The sequence below is a fragment of the Dermacentor variabilis genome, chromosome 9 (genome assembly GCF_050947875.1).
Source record: "Dermacentor variabilis isolate Ectoservices chromosome 9, ASM5094787v1, whole genome shotgun sequence".
NCBI classification, from domain to species: Eukaryota; Metazoa; Arthropoda; class Arachnida; order Ixodida; family Ixodidae; genus Dermacentor; species Dermacentor variabilis.
In genome coordinates, this window is record NC_134576.1 from 124,120,511 (window position 1) to 124,126,568 (window position 6,058).

At 45.2% G+C, this 6,058-nt stretch overlaps 1 long non-coding RNA gene across 1 annotated transcript; it reads left to right on the plus strand.

Annotated features, from left to right (window-relative positions):
* Positions 1-288: 288 nt before the first annotated feature.
* Positions 289-1,906, plus strand: LOC142558172 (uncharacterized). The gene is made up of 2 exons (XR_012822965.1): positions 289-565; positions 1,774-1,906. It is a non-coding gene; the product is annotated as an uncharacterized LOC142558172 (long non-coding RNA).
* Positions 1,907-6,058: the final 4,152 nt, after the last annotated feature.

Sequence of the window (6,058 nt, forward strand, 5' to 3'; positions counted from 1 at the left end):
TCGTGTAAGCGGCTTTGCCGTAAAGCAAGGGGTCATAGAATAGTAACTGTCCATTATTCAATACGAAGCACATGGTCGCAGAAATGCTCGATTCCTCGTACTGTATCCCACGAACAGTAGCATAGAGAAAGAAATTCAACAAGAGGGGACACTCTTCAAAAACTGGCAACAGGAAACACGTCACGCCTAGTTTCAACAACATTCGATAGTTGACGCGAGCATCGGAAAAAAAAATGTGAAATAAACTTCTAGACAACGTCTTATTTTTTTTATTCCTTCCCACTAAAAGTGAAAAAGTTTTGCGTGTAAATGAACTTATACTTTGCAACTTTTTGTTGCGTTGCCTAGCAACAAGCTAGCGGCACGCCAGACGCGTGCATACCTCATGCGCCAGACAAGCCGCAGGAGTGAGCGAGGCCGGTCGTACGTGCGAAGCTCGCGTGCTCGGCGACCCGTCTGTTTTGGATATAGCCCATTTTTTTGGGGCTCCTGGCCTTTTCTATGCTTCTCTTGCGTATCGTCTGCATTTCAACACGGCACCACTGCACTACTGGACTACGGCAAGGTGAGAAATTGTGTTTGACAGTGTGCGGCGTATTTTAAGCACATTTAGGCTTAGTTCGAGTGGCGCAGTTAGCGAAAAACAGCTTCGCCGTCCTGATGCAGTTAATTTGAGTTAATGCCTCGTCCTGGGAGATGTTTGTGACGCTTTCTATGAGCCCCAACGTTACTGTAACTTATTTCGGTAGTTTTTGGGCACGCTTGCCGCGCCCGGCTTATTGACGCAGTAAGCGAAAACCGGCTCGGCCGTGTGACGCACTTGCGCGTGTACATGCGTGTACTACGTCGTAGCGCCTAAGACAGACAAGTTTTCGCGCATTCTGTGGTCCCCAACATTATTGTAACTAGCGTCGTTATATTTGGGGTAGTTTAGAAGCACGGTTGCCGCGCCCGGCTTATTGGCGCAGTTAGCGAAAAGCAGCTCGGCTGTGTGTCGCAATTGGTTTCGCGTGTACTGAATCTTAGTGGTAGAAGTTCGTGACGCATTCTCTGACCCGAAAAAGTATTGTAATTTATTTGGTAACTTTTTGGGATATCTTGAGGCTTTCCCGCCGCGCCTGGGGTTGTGAAGCTGTTAGCAAAAAAACAAGCCGGCCGTAGTGAGTTAGTTTTGCGTGAACTGAATTTTAGTGGGACAAGTTTGTGACGCATTTTATAGCCCTGCAACAACATATACCTTACTTCAGTACTAACGCTTCTCGAAAACGCGACGAGCGATTGCCGAGAGTGATAACACGGGAGTGTTGCATGCGCCGGCAGGACGCGTAAAAGATAACACGGAGGAGCTCAAGAACATGCCATTTATGTGTTCTGAGTGACTGAAAACAGGCTTTGCACCTACGAGTCTGACTTGCGTGCGATTAGAAGGCATTCTGCGAGCGTGTAACATGGTCTGGCTGAGCCTGTGTTGTAGCCACCTTTGTGTACTTGGCGTACCATCGTGTCGACTGAGGCCAAGTTGTTTTGAAAACGCTCAGTCACACGTGTATTTGTGCACATAAAGTGCAGGGAATAATGCCCGGGAAAGGAGGGGTGCTTGAAAATCGTATGTTCAGATTTTATGGCATTGTCATTGCTGCGAAATGTACGTAAAAGTGAATTTATCTATAATGCCGCTCATTCACCACTTACGCACGTTTCGCCTCTACACGCAATACTCCTGTTAGGTCAATATACCGAAATGATACATGCTTGTAATTTACTTTCTTTCAGCTGATGGCAACCGGTGGAGCATCGTACGGCAACGACTGCTGCTTACCTGGTGCCACAACTTTGGATGAGTGCAGAAGAAGCCCGGAACGAGCATTTATATAGAGCAAAATAAACATTTCATCATTTCTGAAGACATCTTTCGTTTTCTTTATGAAATTGCACCTGACAGATTCGGCGCAGTCTTGTAAAGGTCAATCGCAATCATTTCTACTTGTTAATGAAACGACTCAACGCCAAGGCCATGCGAGGTTCAGCAGAAGCGAAAAAAAAAAATGAATTCCGCGCTGAGCAGCGGAGCCAGCGCGGCGGGTACCAACTGGTGTTCAAAACGCGCGCGCCCGAAACCGAAACCGGAAGAAGTCAACAACATCCGCTTGGGGTGCTACAGTCAATTCGGCCGCTGGGCTCTATGGGAGTGTCCGCTCTTGTTGAAATTTCTTTCTCTATGACAGTAGCTTACGTACACTGCTTTGGAGCCAATTCTTCAATGACGTCCAGTGCAAGCTACCTCATTCACCCTTTGTTACGACTCCGGCCATTCCTGAGAAATTATGTCAAATGCTAAATCAGAAATTTCGGTGACTGGCTCAAGCAACGAAATTGACCAAATATTTCCTTCACGCCTTGTGTCTTTTAGTGTACGAACATGCTAGCTTAATCGATAGACATGTGATTAAGTTTTCGTTGGAAGTATATCAGCCTGTGCTTAGACGGTTCATATGTAGGAGTACCCAAACGGCAAGACAGCCAATGTGTCCATGAAGTTATGCTGCAACTCAGTTATTCAATGTTTCCACCGGCGGGTGGAGCATTGACAGCAATAGGAAGTCATCGCCTTGCGCCAGAACTCATTGGACGAAGTTTTAACTGTATGCGGGCGCGACTTGTTGGCACGAAGCAGCAGGCCTGACAACTTCTGCTGCACAGAAGGAACAGCGCCCTGTCAGCTAACGGCGTCGTGAGCGCCGTCAGTGGCGTTGTAGGCGTCGCACTAGGAACTGCAAAGCTTACCATATGGAATGCGGCTGGTGTATTAAACAGCATAGCACCAGAAAACGTTAAATTCAAAGTGAGGATGGCTGCAGAAAATTCTAGCTCGAGACACTGGTAAAGAAATAGGACATATATAGATAACTAAGAAACAAAGGTGAAATCAGGAGAGAAACATTTGAAGATAACAAAAGGAGAATCTCTTTATCGAAGCGAGCTCAGGATTTCTTATAACGTGCAGTTATAATGCGAGATACACTAAGAGTGAAAAAATGGGCGAAGAAGAAACATGTTATCTAAGAATGCGAAAATATCTACCGGGCTATTGGTTTAGGCAGTGCTGTCATTCTTGAAGGGCTGGGATTCGGGGACCACATGCGTTATGTAAACATGTCCGCCATAGAAATCACCAAAAGGAGTGTTGGCAAAAACGTCGGGAGAACACAAAAAACAGATGGGTGCAAAAACGAAGTTCCCTATACTTTCTGTTTTGGCAAATCAGTTCAACGCATGACCACAAGGTGGAGGACAGTACATGCAAAAACAAATCGGCAACGACAATTTTTCGTTAATTGAACTGTTTGTTTTGCTCTTCTTTCATTGCGTCTTACTGCGGAGGCATTCTGTAGAAAATACTGCAGAAACTCCACTTCTGTCCTGAAATAATATTAATAGAATTTACCTAATTGTGTGTGGTTGACTTTCCAATCGTGTTAGTACGTGAAGAAACCTTCACTATTGCTTAAGGACATTTGTGTAACCGCGTGAGCAGCAGTTCGATGATGCTTCAACGCACAGTCGTACCAGCCTTATCTTTTATATTTGTATGGTTAGTATTTACTATCACTAACTCTTGCACTTTCTTTTCCCCTCTCCACTCGACACCGTCGAAAGCCTCAAAACTTACAAGATTTGAGAGCTTACTTTAGCATAAGCTATGTACTAACACAAGGACAAACTTTCGTATTTACAGATTTTGAATCGGCAAAGAACTTGTAGATGTTCCCTTCCGTCCCTTCCTTGCTCTTCCTCCTCGCCAAAATTCGTCGCATTGCGCTAAGGTAGACAGCTTTCAGAATTTTCATTCGAGAGCTCAATCTTTCGCGAAAGCTCCAAGATTACAGCAAAAATTGGAGGACGCTTAAGCTTCGCCTTCAAGAGTGGAACGCGACAGCGTTCCCGTCGACCCGCCAAGGGGTGTAAGACAATGGGCTACGGCGCAGTGACTACGCGCCCCGCATCGGACGCGGTGAGCGTCGAGCAACGCAGCGTTCGGCGCGACAACGAAATGAGCGCCTGAGCAAGCGACGCACGCCTGAGCCTTAGAAACAGCTCGTTTCTAAGGCAACACCGCGTTCACTAGAGGGGCTTTTGCACCGCTTTGAAGCATCGAACTCGTGGCTCAGAGATGCTTGCTAGTGAATCCGCGGGGTTTATAGCAATGTGGGAAGAGTTTAAACAGGAATTTAAAATAACAGCCATTGAAAGAGCCTCTGTGTTACGCTACAATGAAAAAAGAAAAGAAAATGAATTGCAAAATAAGCTTAACGTATTGTCGTCGATAAAATGCCCACAGCCAGAAGAGTTGTCAACAGAGATAAGGAATATAAAAAATGAGCTTGAAATCATTGATGTCAAGAGATATAGGGGGTCAGTGATACGTGCGCGCTCAGAGCATTTGTGGCTCGGGGAAACGCCCACAAGGCGCGCTTTGGGCGAAGAGAAAAGATACGCATCGCAAAATGAAATAAAAGAAATTGAATGCGGCAACGTGCGTAGTAGCGATAGTAATACAATACAGCGTGCCTTCTTCGAACACTACAGAGAGTTGTTAAGCTGCCAAGGAGCGGTAGAGGCTGGCTTTGATAGCGAATACTTGCCTTTAATGCCTAGACATATATTCCTAGACTGTTTAGATTCAATTTTTCATTGGGACGTCCTCCAGAGAACGCTGAAAAAAGATTTGCCCCTCACACCATATGGAATTAACTTTCTTGCGGTTAACAATGACGGGGGTGTGCCCTATGACATGTTCATGGTATTAAGCATGCATAGCACGTGGAAAACAAGAATGGCTGTCAGACATGCAGATCCTATTGTAAGATCGGTAAGAGAAAACATCATTGAAAGCATTGCCTATATCCGAGATGTGTACCAGTCCCAGGACGAACAGCCAACATGGTATACTGTACTTAATGACCTAGTGTCATTAAAACGTTTTTAGTAATGTCGCGTCAACAAGCTACTGGTTGGCGCTTTTAACATTTTTGTGTTGGTTTCTCTGTTTTGTGTTGTCACATTGGAAATAAAGAAAAAAAAACTCGTGGCTCAGTGGTAACGTCTCCGTCTCACACTCCGGAAACCCTGGTTCGATTCCCACCCAGCCCATCTTGCAAGTTGTTTTTTATTCATGAAGTGCTTGCTGGGATTTATCGCTCACGGCCAACGCCGCCGACGCCGATGCCGACGACACCGGCTTTTCTGCGACACGAGCACCTTAACGCTGTCGCGTTAAAATAAAAGAAATTCGCCGATAACTCTGGAGCGAGAAGCTGTTCGACTGGAGGCGTTCTTGTACGCACCATGTAGTGCATCGTGCCACATGCCGAGAAATAATCTCTGTACGTCTTGTAGACTCACGTCGCACTATTTGAGATTGTGGAGGTTGATCGGTGCAAAAAGAATATGTTCAAGCTTCAGTTTGTGCTCTTGGTACGTGGCAGCTATATAAGCTAATAATCGTATGCAACCTTTAAATGAAATAGAGGCGAAGGATGGTGCTCGTTATTGTCCCTGTAGACTGAGCTGTGACGCTAGTTTTCTTTAAACTGAATATCCGGCAGTCTTTTTTTGTCGTTTTCATTTATGAACTTTGTGCAAGACTATGCCGGTACCCCGTTAGATGGTGCTGGCTACTCTCCTTAATTCATAGATGCTTCTGTAATTTCCCATCCTCTTGTTTTGCTGTTTCCGATATACATACATACATACATACATACATACATACATACATACATACATACATACATACATACATACATACATACATACATACATACATACATACATACATACATATTGTGACACACTGACGAAGAAGATGTTTTCATCTTCGTCGGAAGAAGGCTATGTACGCTCTGGACTTTGCGCGCTGTCTAGCATCTTCTCAGCTGCTACAATTGTTTTAACTATCCTGTAAATATTCGTGTGTCTGTTTTTGGCCCCGTAACATTTTTTATGGAGGTGCTGGGTACCAACGGGCCCGAAGCATCCTCGCCTTCAGCTGGCATTTTCC